Genomic DNA, 22,661 nt, shown 5'->3' with positions numbered 1-22,661 from the left:
TGTTCAGGAGTTGATGGGTCGTCTGTTGTCTGATTGAATATCTCTTTCCTAGGCTAAGGAAGAATTTTCAAGAATATCCATATCTGAACAAGAGCTCATGCAGATTCCACCCACAGTTTAGTTGGCAGAGAAACTAAATGGCTGCAGCTCATTTTCCCCATTCATGTGTTTCCTGTGCTACACAGGTTTTGAGTCAGTCTAGAGTACACAGGTTATTTTTCATAAATAACAAGATTTTGCCAGGACAGTCTCAATTATTTTCTATTTTTAAGCAGACCTCTTAGCTCCTGGGGCAAGTAAGACAGATAACTTGAACCATCCAGAAACAAGGGGGAGTACACTGCAAGGCTGTCTGTCAGATAGAAGCCCACATTTTGGTCGACTTGGTTGCAAGCCTACTAAGTGGCACAATCTGTAATGCTACATGAAACACTGGCAGATTATATGCTGAGCATTTATTCATGAGGTCCACTAGGTGGCATATTTTTAAAGAAATGTTGAAAATATATCCAAGATGATAAACATTGTGGAAAAGTTTTCAAAACAAGTCAACATACTACACATCAAATATTTTAACAAGCATGTATTTTGCTGTCTGGGTTAGTCTTGCTGTTTCTTCCTTGCAATGGAGGTTACTTCTTCAAGCAAACACTGTTTTAGGAATGCGTTGGTGTGTTTTAGGTTGTAGCATAATATCTAAACAGCACCAACTATTTTAATCAATCCTTTGAACTGAAACGCCTGTCATTCCCAATCTTCTGCAGCATCACAGAACTTTAAACACTGCAGTTTTCCTTTTCTAACAATTGAAATTGCTTAAGTGGTGTTTGAAGCAAAATGTGTGTAATTCAGGATGAAATGACACATCACCATACCTGGTTTTTATAATATATTATGCTTGCTTTAATTTCCACAGAATCAAAAATTATTCCTTTTTATATATCTACAGCATTGATAATTATTTGAAACAATTGTCCATTGGTGTGGGGGGAAAAAACATTTCACTCCTTTGACTAGTAGCAAATACAGCCGTTGTAAAGAAAGGTATATTGATTTTAATTACTTCCTTGAATTAGAAGCTTGAGGAGTACTGATTGCAATGTTAAATTGTGTAGAGCTTTTCAGCAGTAAGTATTGCCCTTCTGCCTCATATCTCACCGGTTTCTTAAATGTTTGATTTGACTGTTTATATTAAAAAGACAAAGATCCATGATATAAGAATGTAATCAAATGATTACAATGAAAAAACGCCAAGCATCTTTTTGTGTAGTCGTGCCTATCTTTAAACATTGATCAGATAACTCAGGATTAAGTTACATTAAATAAATTAGTTGATGGGTGGTCTTAACAAAAATTAATATGTAAGATAAAATCAAAGTGTAAAGGCAAATCGAATGAAATTAATTAATCTCCCACGCTATTTAGAGAAGGATCCAATTTCAGCAGAAGCTAATGTTTTGAAAACATGACAGTTTTTGGCTTTCTTAGCAGGCAAATAGTTTGTGGGCATAAGGTATGACAAACCTGCACACATGTTTAGAAAAACCTTCTGGTTCACCTGAGGTTTCATGTAAAGCTTGACATGAAGGGTAGCGAGGTGTACAAGAATGAATGAGTAAATAACTCAATTTTTTTTATCTAAAACCATGCAGCTGTGATCTGAGAAACCTGCAAAAGGTGGTGGGGCAGGTTTCTGCTGGTTGGTTAACTGATTCTTTCTAAAATCACACAGGCCCCCTAAAAGTCTGTCTGAGTGGTGGAATGAGAGCGTGTGGGTGCATGAGAAGATGTAATTGAGTCTGGACTAGAGGTTTGAGCATGACAATGTGAGGTAGGATTCTTGAGTTCTGTTCTCAGCTCCATTGTTGACTTGCTGTGTGACACCCAGCAAGTTATTTAGGTCAGTATTTTCAAACATAGGTGCCTTAGTTACATATTTACGCATACTTAGTTGCATTTACATATTCAGTCACATAATACATATTTAGTGATTTATTTAAGTGAGCTATTTTGGGACCCACTGGTACTCAGCACCTCTGAAAATCTGGTCAAAATTTGGCCTCCCCCCACCCCCCACTTTGTTTCCCCTCTGAATAATAGTGATAATATTTACTTCATCATTTGTATTAAGAGGATTAATTAATATTTCTAAAATGCTTTGAATTCTTCAGCTAGAAGGAGCTCAATAAGTACAAATTATTATTATGAATTGGCATAATATTGATTTTTATGGGATGAAAACTAGCCCTTAACCATAGTCCTCTTCTGTAGACAGAGTGGTGGGTAAGAAAAGGAGTGAGAGATACAAATGATTTAAATTCAGTCTCAGGATGGACAGTATGTCTGTTTGGAATATTATCTACCTTTGACATCGTATTAGACGCTTAGAGGTTTTATGTAGACAGGCTGTACTGTATTTTAAGTGACATCTCATCTGAAGGAAGCCGCTATTGATTTACCCGCATAATGAACCTGCACTTACAATTTGACTGTTATAGATACTGTATGAACAGTCCCCAGGGGGTCACTTCAAGTTACATACCACTCTATTTTAATAAATGTGCATATTTTCTTCAAGAAGTGGAGTGCACACATTGTAACTTACTCTTTGGGATGAGTTTCATCCCTAAATGCATTTCTCCTGATGGACTAACCACCATCTGCCCAGCATTAAAGAAAACTAAATAGACATGAATGCAGTTCTGTGGATGTCAGAATACCTGTTTTGTGTAACAGATATGATTACTCAGGGATCACGAGTTTAATAAACAGCATGCAAAGAAGAGTCAAGCCTTTTCAGCTCATCACAAATATTTGGAAACGAGCTGTTGGTGAGGTACATACTCACCAGGAGCAGGAGGTTTTTACTAGCACACAAAGTTACAGTGCAAGCTCATACTGCAGAAGGACGTGCCTAACACTTTAACTGGGGGAGATCCACTTCATTACAACCTGGCTGAAACAAAGCAAATAGCAGAAACTTTGCAGAATGAATCGGAACAAAAATATGCAATTGAATCACAATTTTTTCTGTCTAATGCATTTTCATTGTGCTTGTTGCCATGACCTCTAGGTCCCATTTCTAAAACTTGTGAGCAATGTTCATCTGAAAGAGTCAGATTTGCCATTTTGTCACAGATTTCACCATTTTCTAAATGGCTTTATTCTTGCTTGCTCATTTCTTATAGCAAAACAAGGCTTGGCCAATCCTATCACTGCAGAAAGGATTGTGTAAACAGAAGAGTCTTATGTTGTGCCTTATGATGGGGTTTATAAATCCCATGTTGAAACAGGGGAAAGACTGGTGCACTGCTGGGGCCACCCCTCGGCACTGCCAAGCATGTTCCTGGGGAAAGGGCCAGTATAAAGAAAGCTCCAGCAGCCCAGATTGGGGGAGAGGGTGAGGGGGCAGGAGAGAACCCATTTCCTGGAGGAACACTCCACTGCAATAGTAGAAAAAGAAGCTTTTACTGAGGAGGTCTGACCGTGAGACTTCCCTCCTCCACTTTAGACATTACCCAAGATGTAGGGAAAACTGTGTGCAGGGGCACCAGAGAGTTGCTTGCATCAACCCCAAGACTCTGGGATTTGAAGCCAAGGACTATAACCCAATGATACCCATCCCCCATTTATTTTTTTTTGTACTCTGAGCTATAGTTGTCCACTCTAACATTACTTAAACTTCAGTTTAATCATACAGACACTTTGAACATCACTTGGTGTCACAGTGAGTCTATAGAATGTAGAAATCAATAATTAATCATTAGTTGCAGAAACTATTAAATACTCAACAAAAATATAGAGATAAATTACAGTACAAAAATATACATTAAATTAGTGAACCTTTGACCCCAAAGTTTTGGTGTTGATTTGAAACAACTTTTGCAATATTCTAACTTTAGTTTCTGTGTCTAAATAAATAGAAATCAATATTTTTGTAAATATTGAGAAGAATCTTGTAACAAATTATTCCATATCTCTAAATAAAATAATTACAACACAATTTGACAATAGAAATTCAAAGTAAATGAAAATGCCATACTGTTCTTTCCAGTGAATTGGAACATGTATGGATGAAGGAAATGAACTTCAAGGGTCTGGAGTCATCCTGCTAGAAATCAGATTTAATATTAAAAGCCTATCAACAGCAATATTAGTTAAAAATATAATCCAGAATGGGTAGGTCAGCTGTGGTCAGTTGACAGTTTAGGATATGGAAACAACAGGGGCCTGGCCATAGTTAAAGATGCAAAACAGTTTCTCAATAACTCCCTGTATTCAAAACCTCCCTGCTTTCTGAAATTTTCCATAGTTGGTGTCTCCCTGAAAAGGAATGTAGGTTTGTGTTTTTGGCTCTAAGGATTTGGTCTGTCCAGTTATGGTGATAGGGGTTATTCAAGTCTGGAGTTGGATCCAAACTTCTCCAGAGTTTGGTGTACAGGAATAGTGGTTTTGGGTCCACCCGTATTTGAAAGTTGAGTTTAATGGCAAAATATTTACCCCTGCTTTGGTCCATTAAAATAACTGAACAGTAATACATAGAATACATAGTAATACATAGATAAAGGTGGATCCATTTCAGTGATCTCATGAAGACAGATGCTGGTTAGCCAGCTAGCTGGCTTACAGTTGTATCCAGCAACAATGTTAACTTTGGCTAATGATTTGGCTACAGACATGATATGCCAAACTATGGTCAATAGCATTTAAATCAGAGGAACACATTTGTTATACAATCACTGTCTTCTCAAATATGTAACTAGCTAGAAATATTACTGTGTTTGCCAAATTCCTGTTCTACAACAGCAAGTAGTGTAGGAAAAGGTTGTAATGGCCCCGCATAGTGCAAGCATTGTGAGACTACTGTACACCACTATTACAGTTCTAGCAAAAACAAGAGCTACTTACTTCATGCCAAGTCATCTTGAATGTAGTCCCAAGGCAGGAATATGTCCAATCTGTACATGGAAAAAATGTAGTGTTAGTTTAGGAAGTTGCAACAGAACCTAGACTAGTGCTGGGTGAATACTTTGTAGTGAATAATTTATTTGATGATTTTCACCTCTCTTTGCAAATAGTCTGTGAACCTCTTAAGATAGTCTAATGTTGGAAATTATTCATTAAATACATACATACATTAATGACTTTGTCTGAAGATAGTTAGCAAACAGTTAATTGCAATGTTCATTAGACAGTCAGCATTCAAACTTATTTTTTGACTGGATACAAAGATCACATGGCATCTTTCTATTCTCCAATTGGACAGACTTAATTCAAAGACTCTGGTTTCCAGTGTAAATACTCACGTTATCAAATTCAAAATTCACTTTCCATGAATATTCTTCAATATTTTCTTAAAAATTTCCTCTGTGAATCATTCCAGTCAGTAAACTCACCTTTGCTAGAATATTTGCAGAAAGTGAATGAGGGTCAGAAACACAGGTGTAGTGGATTCAATTAGAAATTTAAAGTTTTGTGTAAATTATTTTATAGCCCAGTGCTAATGTATTATTTATACAATTATTTTACAGCACTCAAATGTGAACAAAATGCATACCAGTATGAATGAGGAGACATGGTCTATGTACCAAAGAGTTTACAGTCTAATTTCCAACAGGACACAATGAAAAGGATGACGAAATGATAGGGAGAAGTAGTGGGCAGTAGAATACAGATTTCAGCAACTGCATGGATACAGCAAAGTCTAGGGCACAGCAGGGTAGAGCAAAATATAATTTTTTGCTTGTAAATACAATGATGAAGGTCCTTGACCCATTACTTGTAGTCATTGTGATTGAGACTTGCAAAGCCATCTAAGGGGTATCAATGCTCAATTTCCATTAACTTTAATGGGGAATTAATTTTGCTTTAATTTAATTGGGAATTGAACATTCATATCGCCTTTTGTCCTCTGGCAGAAATATAAGGGATGAAGCCTTGTGGAGAAGCTCAGGAAGGATGTTCCATGGATGGGGGTGTGTCTAGAATGTACAGACAGTCATGAGAGAAGCAAATACATGAGTTTGAAAAATAATTCTAAAAATTCTAAATATTTTTCAAATTTGAGGATCCCAGTTTGCTTCACAAAGATGTTCTCTAGTCCAGCAGTTACTAAATTGTTGATGCTTTAACTAAAAATGGGGACTACATTTTATTTTGGAGTACAAAATAATGCCAGGTGGGCTTTGAAATATTTCCTTGTTTGATTTCCATTAATTTTGCATTTTTCACCATGCTCATACAATTTTTATTTTAAAAAAACCCCGTCGTGATCAAATCGTAGCCTAATATTGATCAGCATATATGGAACATGTGAATTTCAGCTCTTGTGTTTTGTGCTCAGTGCCTGTGATCATCTTCTCTGCTTGTTTAAAATTCGCTTTTTAGCTTTTTTTATGCACAAAAAAATCTCACCCCAGCTCTTCAAGCTGTTTCCTTGGAAAGTCAGGGCTCAGTATTCTAACCTGGAAGTGAAAAGAGAGCATATGTTGAAAGATTTGAGAAAAATTGGCATAGAAAAGGATTACCCTGTTTCTTTCCCCCCCAGACCAAATGTTTCTGAAATGACGCCCCTGCTTGCAGTCCCCACCCAGGCAGCAGCTCTCCCAGATGAGGTAAGGGAAGTCACCCTCTAGCTGAGCCAGTAAGAACTGTGTTAAGCTTTTCTTTGTTGGAAGTCTCTTAACTACATCACACCTGGCTATATTTCAAAGATTAATGAACAGCATCTTGTCAGATTTAATATATCGTACTGCTTTAGTTTACTTTGACGATGTAATCATAAATTCCCCAAGCCGTGAACTACACCTTAAGGACCTGCATGGAGTTCTAAGGAGAAGTAAAGAAACAAGAATGACCATAAAATGTGAAAAGTGCCAGTTTTAATAAAAAACCTGTAAATTTTCTAGGACATTAGGTTTCAAAAGAAGGATTACCCATAGACTAAACAGAGTGAAGTCATAAAAATTTAAAGACACCACAAAACATAACAAAAATAAGATCCCTTTTAGGTATGACAGAATACTAAAGTAAAGGAAATTTAGACTAAATTGTGCCACCCAAGCAGAGCCATTAATTAATCTAATGAGAAAATATGTTCCATTTCCATGGGCCTAAGCATGTCAGGAAGCATCTGACATTTTTAAAAGAAAAAAAAATAGCATTCACTACAGCAATCCAAAAATGTCCAGATTTTAGTTTGGCCATTCACACAGATACATCTTGAATGCAGGCTAAACAAGGGAGACAAAGAAAACAACACATTAAGTGTGCCAAATGTGTAATATAACATGAACAGATTTCTTGTTAGCCATCTTTATGCAATGGCATCTGATGCACAGCTTGCACACTCACCAATAGGTGAAAAAACCCTGTTATATCACACTAGCCGTATTACAGGTGCAAAGGTATTTTTCACTCAAGATCAGCCTCTTCAGTTATTTACTCATTTGCGTAACTTGAAGTACGTAAGCAGTCCCCATTGAGGTCAATGAAATTACTCAGGTGTTTAAAGTTAAGCATGTGTGTAAAAAATTTGCAGGATTAAAAAACTAGCCCCTGTTTTCAGTGCCGGATAATGTTGTTCTTTCCTTTTCAAAAACAAAACACCTCCACCCCAAACTAAACCCCAAAGCCTACATATTGGGCTGAACTTCTCATTCTTTTCTTTGCCCAGAAATAAACTGTTTTAGGGTAATCTGAATTAAAAAAAAATTATTTCAGGCACAGTAGGAACTTGGGCCATTTTCTTTCATTTCTCATCAGTGGTATGTTGGCCAGTTGGTCCATGAAACCAGATCCAAAGAACCCCCAAGTGAAAGATCTTTCATCAGGAATCATTTGTAATTCCTTTCTTTGGAAGGGTGCATGTCCATGGCTGACATCAGGACTGTTATGAAGCATGTCTTACAGACTTGACCACCTTCTACAGACATGGTATTGCACTTAACACTATATTGGTGAATTTCCAAACTGAATTCAACTGTGGTCCAGAAAAAAATTCACAAAATGACCCCAAAAGGCAATCAAGCCTTGGTACAGAGTGACTAATCCATGTCACCCTATATTTAACATTGCTCTGAGTCTTAATTATTTTATTAATTGTTCTATTAAAAATATCACTTAGAAGAGGCCCTGGTCAGTAGTGGGACACCATACAAGTAGACATGATCCCTGCTCTGAATAGTTTATAAGGTTGCCAATTTTGGTTGGCTGTATTCCTGGAGGTTTCATTGCATGATGTTATCTTTAATTAAAGATTAATCTTTAATTCCTGGAGACTCCAGTACAATCCTGGAGGGTTGGCAGCCCAAAGTGTTTACAATCTAATTTATGACAATGCACAGAAAATGAGTGTAAGAAACAGTAGGTAGATGGTAAGGGAGGATGAGAGTAATGATAAAATAATTTCACTTCTGTGTAGGTAAACTGTATGGGCAATGTTGGTTTAGAGTAATTTGAAATAAAAATAAATAAATAAAAACGATACAGCTGCAGCTCATTTTAGATTTAATTATTTGGCTGATTTCTTGTGAGTTTTGAAATTAAAAAGGGTATAGTGGCCTTTTGGATTAGTGCGGGGAAGGTATTCAGTGTGTAGGGGAAGTCTGGAAGAAAATGTGGAGTCATTTGTGGGAGAAGCAGACAAACAGGCATTCTAAGCTTGTGTCACTGAAGGAATGGGAAGATTATTATGGGCATACTTTTGGGCATACTCTGCTAACTGTGTGGTAAGATTAATGGTGAATAGACTGGTGGGGGCAAATGGGAGTAAATAGTGCAAGATGGACGTTGTGGAGAGGAAGAGAGGGTAGAATTTTCACAAGCACTCAGCATTGACCTAACTCTGCTCTCACTGAAATAAATGTTAAAACCCCAATGTCTTCAATGGGAGTGGAGCCAAGCTAGTCCATGGATGAACACTTTGAAATCTCACCAAAAGTGGGATGGAGGTGTGAGGTGGGGAGAGATTGGTGGGGTAGAGGGAGGATCTGGGAGAGGGATTCAAAGAGAGAGGTGATAATTTGAGAATACTCTAATACTGTACATGCATTTTTTTGAGTTAGTGACTTTGGTGACTTTCAAGGGTTTTGTGTTACACAAATAAATAAGATCTTTGTGTGTAGAAATCTAGATAGTCTGCAAAAGTGATTTATATTACTGAATAACTGATACACCTAGTCTGTTTTTGTCAAGAGCTTGATCCTTCAGGTTCAGCCTGGCTAATTGTCCTTCTTTTATTCTTTAGTTAGAGGTGGAATGGGCCTGCAGGCCTGGCAGCCTTTGTACAATGTCTTAGCACTACAAATTTAAAACATTGCATGTTTTGGGGCTATGTGCCCAAGGGTGCACTGTGGCCAAAAGAAAAGGAGTACTTGTGGCACCTTAGAGACTAACAAATTTATTTGAGCATAAGCTTTCGTGAGCTACAGCTCACTTCATCGTGCATTCAGTGGAAAATACAGTGGGTATTTGAGAAAGTGAAAGATTTAAATAGACACTGAGGCATATCAGAAAGTGTCAGGACCTGTTGTGCCCGGTCCAATGCCATCTTAAAGGCAAGGGGCTTGATAATATTGACTAACATTTATGTTTAGTAGAAATTTTCATCACAATATTACAAAGTGCTCTGCAAATTACAGTTTTGTGTGTGTGTATGTCTCCCTCTCTCTCTGTGTATATATTTATTTACGAATGAGTGACCTTTTGGATTAGTACATGGAAGTACATGCAATTAACACATTGCCAGTGTTTGCCCAGAAGTAGCTCATGTAATTGGTTCATGTGCTGTAATGCTTTTTAACAATGCAGTAATTGTTTTCCCAACACAAGTGCATTTAAATAATCTTTCAGTGTTTCAAAGCAAATGCAGCTATATGGCACATGTGTATATTAAATTTTGGTGCATCTGACTGGTTACTACTGACTACCTGTTATACTTGCTGTGCAGTGAATGACGCAGGGATGACTCATTGGTTGCTACTTTCACATTGCCAGGATGGTTTAATACATGCAGTTCAGTGGGCATTGAATGAAGGAGGAAAGGTCTGTGTAGAACTTTGCAGAGATGGCAGAGAGAGACTTAAATCCCAGGTCAGAAGAATTAAGAAGTAAAATACCACCACTGTATGTAGTTCAGAGTTTAGTTTTATTGTTAGTAAAATGAGGTTAAAGTAACACAAAAGTCAGGAGGTTACAACTCCACCCTGGTCCAATATCAGCTGCGACAGTCATGCAGGTACTGGAGAAGAACCATCTTGGGATGACTGTGGTTTGGAAACTGGAAGCTGTGATTTGCAGAGAATTTATTTTGCCCATTTTGGAGGCCATACTAGGAAAAGAACCGTACAGTGAGAGGGACAGACGCATGTAAACTCTATCTTTGTCTGGTTCGTAAGAAGAGGCAACATTGAGCCTAACACTAGCAATTTCCAGACACCCAAGATAGCAGCAGCTTCCAGATTTGTAAAATGTATGTCACTCATGAAAGTAAAATGAAGATATATATTTTAGAATTAAGAGTTCCTTGAGGATTTCCGCAAAAAGAAAAGGAGGACTTGTGGCACCTTAGAGACGAACAAATTTATTTGAGCCTGAGCTTTCGTGAGCTACAGCTCGCTTCATCGGCTGCACGCCGGGGAAAATACAGCGGGGAGATTTCTATACACAGATTTATATTTCTGTAGTACTCCAAACCCACTTTCCTCCTAATAAATGATTAGTGTCCTGCTTCACTCATAGTGTTGGCTTCACCCATCACAAGACTGACAGGGCAGGCAGAGCACATGGCATTGTGACTGGGGGTTGAACGGTGACATTTCAATGAACTAAACATGTTCGTTATTGTCTTAATTTTTCAAAATGTGCCTTTGTCAAGCACATTCACAGGGTGCATCTAATCCTCTTGTTAGCTAGTTCCTGATGAAAAGTCTTAAAATAAATTCAGCGTGTTGTTGATAATGACCGCATGTAACTAAGAAGAGGAGAACCAAGAATTCCAGGAGCAGGTCAGCAACTGCACCATCTCCACTGCTGCTTCCCAAATATTCTGATTTAAGAAAGCCAAGAGTAGGGTTCTGGCACTAGCAAAACTATTGTACTGGAATGAACTTTCCACTAAGACATGACTTGTTAGGTTCACATTCAGAAATGCTAAAATTTCAAGTGAGGGGCTAAGGAAGCAATCTGATAAAGTGGGGGTGGAGAGACGGAAACCTTGCCAACATTCATGCTGAAAATTCTTTGTCTGCACCAGAGCTGGAGTACATTCTAGACAATATATCCATATTCAGATGTCAAAAAGTCTATTCAGCCAGAAGCTGACAGGATCACCACTTTGGATTTGAAAGACAAACTGTAAGTAACTGGTCAGCAGAGGTCTCAGCTTAGCTAGTCAACAGGACACTGGGATACTACTCTTTATCCTCAAAAAGAAAAGGAGGACTTGTGGCACCTTAGAGACTAACCAATTTATTTGAGCATAAGCTTTCGTGAGCTACAGCTCACTTCATCGGGTGGAAACTGCAGCAGACTTTATATATACACAGAGAATATGAAACAATACCTCCTCCCACCCCACTGTCCTGCTGGTAATAGCTTATCTAAAGTGATCATCAGGTGGGCCATTTCCAGCACAAATCCAGGTTTTCTCACCCTCCACCCCCCCCCCCACACACACAAATTCACTCTCCTGCTGGTGATAGCCCATCCAAAGTGACAACTCTTTACACAATGTGCATGACAATCAAGTTGGGCTATTTCCTGCACAAATCCAGGTTTTCTCACATCCCCCCCCACCCCCATACACACACAAACTCACTCTCCTGCTGGTAATAGCTCATCCAAACTGACCACTCTCCAAGTTTAAATCCAAGTTAAACCAGAACATCTGGGGAGGGGGGGTAGGAAAAAACAAGAGGACACAGACTACCTTGCATAATGACTTAGCCACTCCCAGTCTCTATTTAAGCCTAAATTAATAGTATCCAATTTGCAAATGAATTCCAATTCAGCAGTTTCTCGCTGGAGTCTGGATTTGAAGTTTTTTTGTTTTAAGATAGCAACCTCCAGCGCATTATTAAGGATCTACAACCTATCCTAAAGGATGACCCAGCACTCTCACAAATCTTGGGAGACAGGCCAGTCCTTGCCTACAGACAGCCCCGCAACCTGAAGCAAATACTCACCAACAACCACATACCACACAACAGAACCACTAACCCAGGAACTTATCCTTGCAACAAAGCCCGTTGCCAACTGTGTCCACATATCTATTCAGGGGACACCATCACAGGGCCTAATAACATCAGCCACACTATCAGAGGCTCGTTCACCTGCACATCCACCAATGTGATATATGCCATCATGTGCCAGCAATGCCCCTCTGCCATGTACATTGGTCAAACTGGACAGTCTCTACGTAAAAGAATAAATGGACACAAATCAGATGTCAAGAATTATAACATTCATAAACCAGTCGGAGAACACTTCAATCTCTCTGGTCACACAATCACAGACATGAAGGTCGCTATCTTAAAACAAAAAAACTTCAAATCCAGACTCCAGCGAGAAACTGCTGAATTGGAATTCATTTGCAAATTGGATACTATTAATTTAGGCTTAAATAGAGACTGGGAGTGGCTAAGTCATTATGCAAGGTAGCCTGTGTCCTCTTGTTTTTTCCTACCCCCCCCCCAGATGTTCTGGTTTAACTTGGATTTAAACTTGGAGAGTGGTCAGTTTGGATGAGCTATTACCAGCAGGAGAGTGAGTTTGTGTGTGTATGGGGGTGAGGAAGATGTGAGAAAACCTGGATTTGTGCAGGAAATAGCCCAACTTGATTGTCATGCACATTGTGTAAAGAGTTGTCACTTTGGATGGGCTATCACCAGCAGGAGAGTGAATTTGTGTGGGGGGGGGGGGTGGAGGGTGAGAAAACCTGGATTTGTGCTGGAAATGGCCCACCTGATGATCACTTTAGATAAGCTATTACCAGCAGGACAGTGGGGTGGGAGGAGGTATTGTTTCATATTCTCTGTGTATATATAAAGTCTGCTGCAGTTTCCACGGTATGCATCCGATGAAGTGAGCTGTAGCTCACGAAAGCTTATGCTCAAATAAATTGGTTAGTCTCTAAGGTGCCACAAGTACTCCTTTTCTTTTTGCGAATACAGACTAACACGGCTGTTACTCTGAAACTCTTTATCCTGAAACTCCTCCCCAATATCACATCAAGGTCTCTTTACAGCAGCTAGAGCCCTCTCTGCATACCACCAATAGGTCAGCAGATATTCACTTTTGCTTATATCAGAGTTCAGCAATTTCTATTTTTTTAATTCAAATTTTTGGAAGGAAGTGTGTAATTCACCGCTGCAGGTGGAATAAACTTAAAAACACTAGCATCAGAAGGCTGTTGTTTTAAACTGAAGTCAATTTACTTTGGCAGTGATATGGACAAAGCTTGCAAATACATTATTTACAGTAGCATTTTATGTGATCTAGTACAGAGAAATTACTCTGAAAAAGACCACTTGTCCAGTCTTAGATTTCTACTGTTGTCAAATTGTCCAGCAATAACTATTCCAAACAACAATCAAGCCACCTCAATATTTGTTTCCCAGTAGCCATTGCAACAAACAGTAGTTAGGGTTCTGTTTCACCAATCTTCTCAACTGTTAATATGAATTGTATTTTTCTGTTCTGAAGAATTTAGTAACATAAAGGTTGACACTAAAGATCTCTCATTCGCTCATTTCTTCTGCTAGATGAAGTGTGTGCAAAGTAGTCACTGAATAGATCTTGATAGATACACCCAAGCATCATAGCTGGGGTGTTGTGAACAACAAAACTAGCAGTGCTTTCTCTGTCTGTTATCTGTTGAGAAGATGCATGAAAGTACTCGTGTAACAAGGGCTTTCAATGCACTGGTGCCTTTGTCCGAGGCAAATATTTAAACTGTATCTATTTAAGGGGTGTTAATTCTTTCAGTAGACAATGTACATGAAGTGCAGAATGTTAGCCCTATTGCACAGGCTTTCTGTTAAAGTCACAGAGAGGGGGAGAAGCCCTCTGTCCTGAAATGTCATTCATAATGCTCCTTCCTACTATCAAGGAATGAGAGATTAACATTCCTGCCTCAAGTACGGGGGTGAGTGGGGGTGGGGGGGAAGAAGGGTCAGCTAAGTCGTATGGATCATATTTATGCATATTTGAAATGAATCGTGTCTCTTGGACACTGCTGGGCCCTTTGGAAAATCTGACCCTCATTTAGGTGCCCAAAAGGGAACTGAATGCATTTGAAAATCTGGCCCCACATCCCCCTTATCAGCATTAGCAAGATGTCTTCAGTTTAGCTGCCTAATTACAACTTATTTCATGGGTCTAGGTTTATTTTTTTTATAGAGGCCTTCTCAGCATGTCCCCACTGAAGTCAGTGGTAAAGCCCCCATTGACTTCAGTGGAGTCAGGATTTTACCTGGGGTGTCCAGGATCTGAAATATTATAAAATGGGACTGTTCCTCTGCCAGACAGTAAGTGTTTTGTCTTGCTTCCCATCCCCAGCACCGGGCTTGTTCCACCATCCCTTTCAGAATGAAGTGACTTTTAAGCAGCTCTTCGGCTTCTCTTACAGGTCCAGTAGGCAAAACAATAAACTCCTTATAAATTATCTGCTTCTGCTGCTGGGATCAAATAAAAACAGGCATCCTACATATGTCTTAGTACACTCAAAATAAAGGGGGAGTTTGTGGGCTTGTCATAAGGGGGAAAAAAATCAAGACTAACCCAATTTGTTAATTTTCACCCCAGTAGGAACCTACAGGAACACCTAGGTCTAGGGAAATATGCAAAACTCACCCAGTGTGAAGGAACTGCCAGTTCTCTAGCAAAAGGGATGAAGGAAAATAACTTGGTGCTTTATATGCCACTGTCTTCCGTCTCATCCTTTGTCTGTTTGGACTGTAGGGTCTTTAGGGGTAGGGACTGTCTCTTATTATGTGTGTGTACAGTGCCTAGCATAATGTGAACATGATTTCAGTTGGGGCTATACTGATGATAATACAAATTAATAAAACAAAGACCAATTATTCCACATAAACCAGCCATTTTCAGTCCTGAGCCTGTAGTTCTTTTTGGCAACATTCCCTTCAGAATTGAAGAGGAGTTCTGCCTCCATAAGTAGTCTAAGATTTGGCTTTTCAACAGCCACAAATATTTTTAAAGATAGAAATTACAACACACATGATTACAAACAATGCTTTTAATACTTTGTGCAGAGCCATTCCAAACATTTTACTCTGTTCTTACAACAATAATCTCTGCAAACATTTAAACGATTCCACATTAAGTGCTACCCATAGAGTATATCCATATAAGGATATACACAGTTTGAAATGTACACAGTTTGAAACCCGCTGTCTATATATGAATGAGGTGATCCCATGCAAAATGGGGGGAAAAAAAAGTCAAACGCCAAAATACCACAAATCTGCATATGACACGTAGTAATAGATAAGACATGAAAACTAACCTTATCAGGAATAATTTCAGCAGAGATCAGTAACAACAAATAAATTTCTAGTCCTAGCATTCATTTTATTAGGCATTTCAACCTGTATAATCTGAGATAAATTATAATTCTGGACTAATAACGGAAGTGAAGGGCCAACAATACTGGGTTCTATTAGATTACAGTGATTTGATTTTTTTTATCTCATAGTAAACACCATGTAATTCGAAGTGTACTCATGCCTAACTTCATAAACAAAAAGCCATACTGTAACAAAATATGTAGAATAAATACAAAGAATGCATTTCTTTTAGCATGTTTTGTAGGCATTAATGTATCATTCTGTTATGGTACATAAACAGTTACAGCAGCTTAGTATGACTCCTGTACATTATAAAAGTATTTTAATTTCTGATAGGGTAGTGGGTTTATTTTTCAAGTCAATTCAATTGTATTAAATCCCCTATGACATATGTCTTTTGCAAATACAAAAGAATCCATACACAACCTAAACCAACATCAGCATCCATATAATACATTAAAATGCCAATCAGAACTGAATAAGGGCAAAAATTGCTACAGATTTGACTACTACTAAAAAAAAGTCCAAAAAATGCTATCTTTTGAGTTGGTAATAAAATAATTTTTTTATATAAAAGAGGTAAAATCCAGTGTGTTCTGGAAAATTCTACAGTCCAAAAGATAATGAGGTAGATCTTCCAATGCTTCAAATTTACATGGGAAAAAATGAAGCCGTGAAGGAACTTTTCCATAACTATTTTAAAGATAGCAGTTCCCTTGGGTTGGAATCTTAACTGAATATTTGCCTTCCATAACAGAATTTGATAACTCGTACAAATACGTTTCAAAACCATGTCCTGTCTTCAAAGAAGAAAACCAAAAGCCAAATTTAGAATCATGAATCATAGCCAGATCTTCTTGTTAGGTAATATCTGTCAGTTCTCTGTTTGAGTAGTTGATTATGTCGATTAAAAGATATTGACAATAAATGAGAAATAGAAATACCCAACCTAGTTATAATAAATTGGAGGGTCTTTTACCATGAAAATAAGGAGTACGCTGGTGGTTCCTCCATCTCCTGAAGGCAAAAATGGGGCAATCTATAATCTGGAAAAGTACAAATCTTAGACCAATATTTAAGAAAAGCATTATAAGCTCTACTAAAATGCCTCACCTTGGCATATAAAAAGAAGGTGAGGTAGAATTTAGGAGAATTAAGTGTCCTCAAAAATGTACTGAAAGATCTCTAAGGCTAAAATTTGTCCCCTAAGTCAAACTTCAGCTCCATAGAGTATCTGAGAAATTATTTTTGCATTAAAAATGCTTAGCACTCGGGCAACTCTGTTCCCGTCATTTGAGCGGGTAAAACAGAGAACCCCTTGAGCAGAGCTATGGTCCCTTTATTTTAAGTCTTTATGGTAAGGGGACCAGTGGCCAGAATGATAAAACTTTATCCCTGAATAAGTAAAAACAGAGACTTGTTCTACAGGATGGCCTTCTATCATCCGCTCAATTTGCGGAGGGTAGTTTCCAAAAATCATGACCTTGGTCTCCTTATAATTGAGAACCAGGTCTTTAGAGTTACAATAGGAGGAAAAATGAGATGATAACCAGTAGAGGCCTCTTGGAGTTTGATATAAAACAATCTATATATTGTAGAATTATTTTAATTTCCTACAGGGTAATGGGTTTATTAGATGTACCTTGATACTTTTCACCAAGATTGCTGGCCCATTTTAGTCACTTTAGTATCATTTGTCTTTATTAATGTATTCCATTTAAAAACTATTTAATCTACTGTTTGTGCATCTGTATGTACATTACTATTTCTCAGTCCAAGCATTCATAGGGGATATAGATAAAGAGTAATGTACATGCTCTATCTTATAGGGGTGTGTGTATATATATATATATATATATATAAATTTACCTATATACACACACATAAGAAGCAATAGGTATCTCTGAACTGTGAAATAAAAGGTTGGAAATCACTAGACTGCCTGGGATATGTTTCTGTCACTTTTTTGAGTTTCAAATTTATATTAAATTCATAGATGTGAAATAGCCTTTTATAGTTTGATTTGTCCATTTCCTTTTCTCTCTGCCTTCTTGTACTGGAGTGATCAAGGTCTTCAGTCACAATTAAAAGCTGCAGCTGCACTAACAATCTTATATTTTAGCACAGACATTTTGCTCCAATTCAGATGTGTTTACACCTTTCGTTAGCTCTTTACTGCTCCACGGGCATTCTGTTTCTAACTTTCATTTAAAATCACTAAACACACACACACACACACACACACAGAAAGAAAAGGAGTACTTGTGACACCTTAGAGACTAACCAATTTATTTGAGCATGAGCTTTCGTGAGCTACAGCTCACTTCAAAGCTTATGCTCAAATAAATTGGTTAGTCTCTAAGGTGCCACAAGTACTCCTTTTCTTTTTGCGAATACAGACTAACACGGCTGCTACTCTGAAACACACACACACAGGTTATTACTTCTCTGTCATTGAAAGTTAAAGCATCTTGAAGGCTATATCTGCACCTGTCATAGTGATGACCCTAAAAACACTCTCCTGAGTAAGGTTTTGCAAGGTTTGGCCCTTTCTTTTGAAACTATAGGAAGCAAATTCTACTCTCAGGCGCAAGTATGTCTTTTGGTGCAGTGAAAGTGGCCTATATATCTGTCTGAAGGCTGCATTTAGCGATAATCAGCAGTTGTGATACCTCTCCTCTGTTACAAATCTTTTTGACATCACAACATTTCAGTTTTCTTATACTGTATGTCTATAGGTTTGCCCCTGCTCCCATTGACATCAATAGCACAACTTGCATGATGTCAGAGAGTGCAAGATAAGGCCCTTAGAATTCTGTGCCTAACTGTAGTGAACTCTAGGGTCCTGATTCCACTCTGGGGTAAACTGTGAGAAACTCAGTTGAACTGAATGGACACAGACTGAAGTAAAACCAGTGTGAGAGAAGAGCCAGGGTACTTAAGGAGGCCTGATTCCTCTTCCGCTTATACTGGTGTAAATGAGGAGTAGCTCCACTGAAGTGAATATTGAAGTCTCATACTGGTCTTTCATTGATGTAAGATCAATAGGAGAGTGGAATAAGGTCTCGTTAACAAAGTGTAATAAGTGTCAACATCATTGCTAAATGATAAACTTAAAATACCAGAAACTAGTGGCAGATCAAAATCAGAATCATGTGTCTAACTGCCTCATCCCAAAGCTTTGGGAGTTCAGACATAATGGGACTCAGACTAAATGGAGGAGTGGTACAGATTCTGGAAGACAAATACCACCCAGGAGGTTTTGCAAAACCAAAACTGTGTCCTACTTTTGTCCAGTTCTATCAGAAATGTACATAGGATGTAGGCATGCCATTAAACATGAAATCAAACCAGCCCTTCCCCCAAAACAAACCAGCCCAACTCTGCTGGCCATTTTAAAGGTTCTATCACATTTACATATGTTATATTTTTACAGAAGAGTGAAACCAGGAGCTGATCTCCAAGTTAGAATTTTTTTTGTTAAAAAAAAACAACTCCTCCAAACCCTTTGCCATAATTAATTTGGTTAGAAACCTGCAAATAAATGGCAGACTTAGTGCAGCACAATTTGAAGGAAGTGGCTGTAAAGGAAAGAAAGAGAGAGAGAGAGTGCTAAATGTGTCGGTCAAAAGAGAAAAAAGTAGAGTCAGGAGAGGCTTATTAGGAGGACAGGGATTGAAAAGATGAGTTACAATGATGACAACGTATTCTTGGTAAGTTTGCAATTCCTTTCACGGGTTCTGCTGTTATTGGCAAACCACACAAGCCTCATTCATCTGGGCACATTTATTCCTAGCTTAATCCCCATGAAATCAGAGATGAATTTGGCCTGTGGTGTTTAGGATGTCATCAGAAGCCCTTTATGGACTTATGGCCTAGCAATATACAGTTGCATATACATAATTCTCTATGTAAAATTCATGTGTTATATATTATAAAAGAAATGAAAGGTAGCTGTTAATTCCAAGGCTTATAAATATGTCAGTGGGTTTTCATAACTTCTTAATAAATTACAAGAACAAACTCAAGTGGTTTATGATGTCACCAGACCCACATGCTGCACTGTACTTACAATTAAGTTGTGTACCTTGCAGGTTTCTTCTGGTTTTCTTTTTAACAGAATAGATACAGCCCATTTGTTCTTTGCACTGATATCTTCATTGCTTCCTCTCTTCCATATTCTCTTTTAACCACTTTTTTGTCCCAAGTTCTTCCTCTACTTAAGAACAAAAATGTATATATCTCTAAACTAAAAAGAACAATTGCTGCAGCAGCTATTTTTAATCAGAGATGGGGCTGAAGTAAAATCAAATATCCAAAGTTGAGCAAAGCTCAGATTTTATCCGAATCCTAACCGTGTGGCTGCCCACCCTCCCACATCACTAATGGTAGAGCTGGTTAAAAAAAATGGGGAAATGATGATATAATTAAAACATTTATATTTGTTTCCCCTTTGATCTGTGCTTTACAGTTAGCATCCATGTCTGTTTTTAATAGTGCTTCAGTGTTTGATCACAAAAACTAGACACAGAGTAGGCTAAACCTTGTAAATAAGATTTAAAAGTAACAAACCACTTTTACAGCGCTATTTAACACCATTGATAGAAGGAAGGGAAAAATGTAAGCTCTTACTTCGTAAGCTGCAATTTAGAAATGCCATGTCACCTACACAGAGCCAAATTCCGATCTCAGATGGTTTATTAATTAGCTATATTAGTTTGTGGTCAGTTTTGGTATATATTGGTCTAGTGACAAGTGATTTTTGGTTGCCTCAATTTTTGAGTGCCAAAATTAGATACCTTAAAGTGTGGGTGCTCAGAACCTCCTGAAAATCATGCTTCGGTAAGGATGCTCAAAGTGGGCACTCAAAATCATTGATCTCTTTTGAAATCAGAGGCCATTATATTTGGTTTGCATTTAATTTTCCAAAGAAGAGAGAAGATGTAATAATAGCCAGTGATGTCTGGAAACTGACTCCTACCATGTGACTAGGAGGTCTCTAATTTTATAATCCTGAACCAAGCTATGTACCTGGGGCCAAGAAATACAGACCATTCTCTTACCAGCACCCTGGTGTGTCACACCCTTATTAAGTTATGTATAATACATCATTTAGTGGTATATTTAGTAAAATTTAGCTAAAAGTGTAGTGTGACACGTCAATATTGAACTCTGCTATTAACGAGAGCTGATCCAAAAAAAGGTTAAGTATATTTCATGAAAAACTTGATTTTATGTGATTAAAGAGTTTCATAACTTCATTTTTTGACAAAAATAATTTTGAACTAAATCTTTTGAAAAAAATTAATTTTGGGGGAGGGTAGTTATATCAACATTTTTTGTTTTAAATTTTCATCAAAAATGGCAAATTTCAAATAAACATACTTTTACAAAACATTTTGATTTACTTGAAACATATTTTGATTTTTTTTTCTCCCAGTTGAAAGCTTTCAACCAGTTCTTCTACTAACCTTTACTGAGAAGAGGGGTAAAACCACTTGTTGTATTGCGACTGTATTTTGTAAAAATGATCAGGGATATGCATTAACAAAATAAGAATTAGCACTCTACTCTGCTCTACTCTACATTTCTAATACTCTGCTGTATTGAAATGCATGTATTCTGGGCCTGTTCCTGCTGCCAGGATTGATTTGTTCTGACATTGATTTCAGTGGAAACAGAATCCAACACTTTACATGAGGAGAGAGAGAGAATTCTAAATTACATTCAATTTTATGACCTCTTAATTTAAAATATGGGGAGTGATGCATCCAGTATTAAATAACATATGTTGTTGCATTCATTTGTTCTTCTGAAATCTTAAATAAATGAAACAAATTAAAAATAAAACCATTTCCATTAGCCAATGAACTGATCCTCAAACAAATGCATTTGAAGTGTCTCCTGTGCCTTTATTCACACACATACGTATACAGACTTTGTGCAATGAAACAGGTGTCTTGTTCAATAAAATGGTCTGATTTTTTACTTTCATATTTATCTGGAAACAAAAAAAGTTTAGATACATACAGAGAACATTAGCAGCGCTCCAAGTCACATTTATAAAAGCAAATTAGATTTTATACAAATGAAACTGGTGTACATTTCAATGAATATTTTTACTCAGGCATTAATTGACTGTTTTTAACAACAAAGATTAAAAAGCCAGTCCAAAATTTTAACACTTTAATGCATTTTTAAATTATGTATTTAGTCATAAACAATTTTAAAAAAATACTGGAACAAAAATAATTTTAAAGTAGCACATGTACTTTAGATCAGAAGATGGTTTCATATATTTTATTAGCTTAAAGGACACAGAATAACACTACCTAACCAGAACTCCAGGCATGCATGTACATAAATATATTAAATTAAAAGTAATTATACACTTAAACATCCTTTTGTCTAAAAAAAAAATTAAATCCACAGATTAACAATAAATCCAACTCTATGCATTTACCACTTCATCAAGACACAACTGTTCCATTTTAAAGATATTACACATATATTTGTTAGAATTTATATGCATTATACATATATTATATATTACATAAGTGTGTATACATACATGGTCTTCAATTATAATATAATACTTTGCACTTACATAGCACTTTCCATCTAAAGAGCTCAAAGCACTTTACAAAAGTTGGCATTATCACCAATTTGCAGATCAGAAACTGAGGCACAGAGAGATTAAATTACTTGTTTAAGATTACACAGAGAGGCAGTGGCAGAATTAGGAAGGAAACCCATGCTTCTGACTCTAATTCCTTTGCTCTAAACATTAGACCATCCTGCCTGCCTAAAGAAATGACACATAGCACATCGTGGTTTGTAACCACATACTTAGACATATAAACCTATGGATTATTGTCCAGATCCAACAAAACACTTAAGTACCTGCATCACCTTAAGCACATGATTTCAGTGACACTACTCCTGTACTTAATATTACTCGAGCGCTCAGTGCATTGCTGGATAGGTGCGGTCTGTAGGTGTTAAGTAATGTACAGTAATACGATATAAAGATACTTAAACATAGTTTGAGTGGAGATATTTTCCTAAGATATT

General features: G+C 37.4%; 1 protein-coding gene across 2 annotated transcripts in view; it reads left to right on the top strand.

Moving 5' to 3' along the window:
- Positions 1-22,661, top strand: part of ANAPC10 (anaphase promoting complex subunit 10) — a 211,338-nt gene that overhangs the window by 148,663 nt on the left and 40,014 nt on the right. The gene's annotated exons all lie outside the window — the stretch shown is intronic.

The sequence above is a fragment of the Lepidochelys olivacea genome, assembly GCF_965140295.1.
Source record: "Lepidochelys olivacea isolate rLepOli2 genome assembly, chromosome: 4".
NCBI classification, from domain to species: Eukaryota; Metazoa; Chordata; order Testudines; family Cheloniidae; genus Lepidochelys; species Lepidochelys olivacea.
This window is presented reverse-complemented; position numbering and strand designations above follow the sequence as displayed.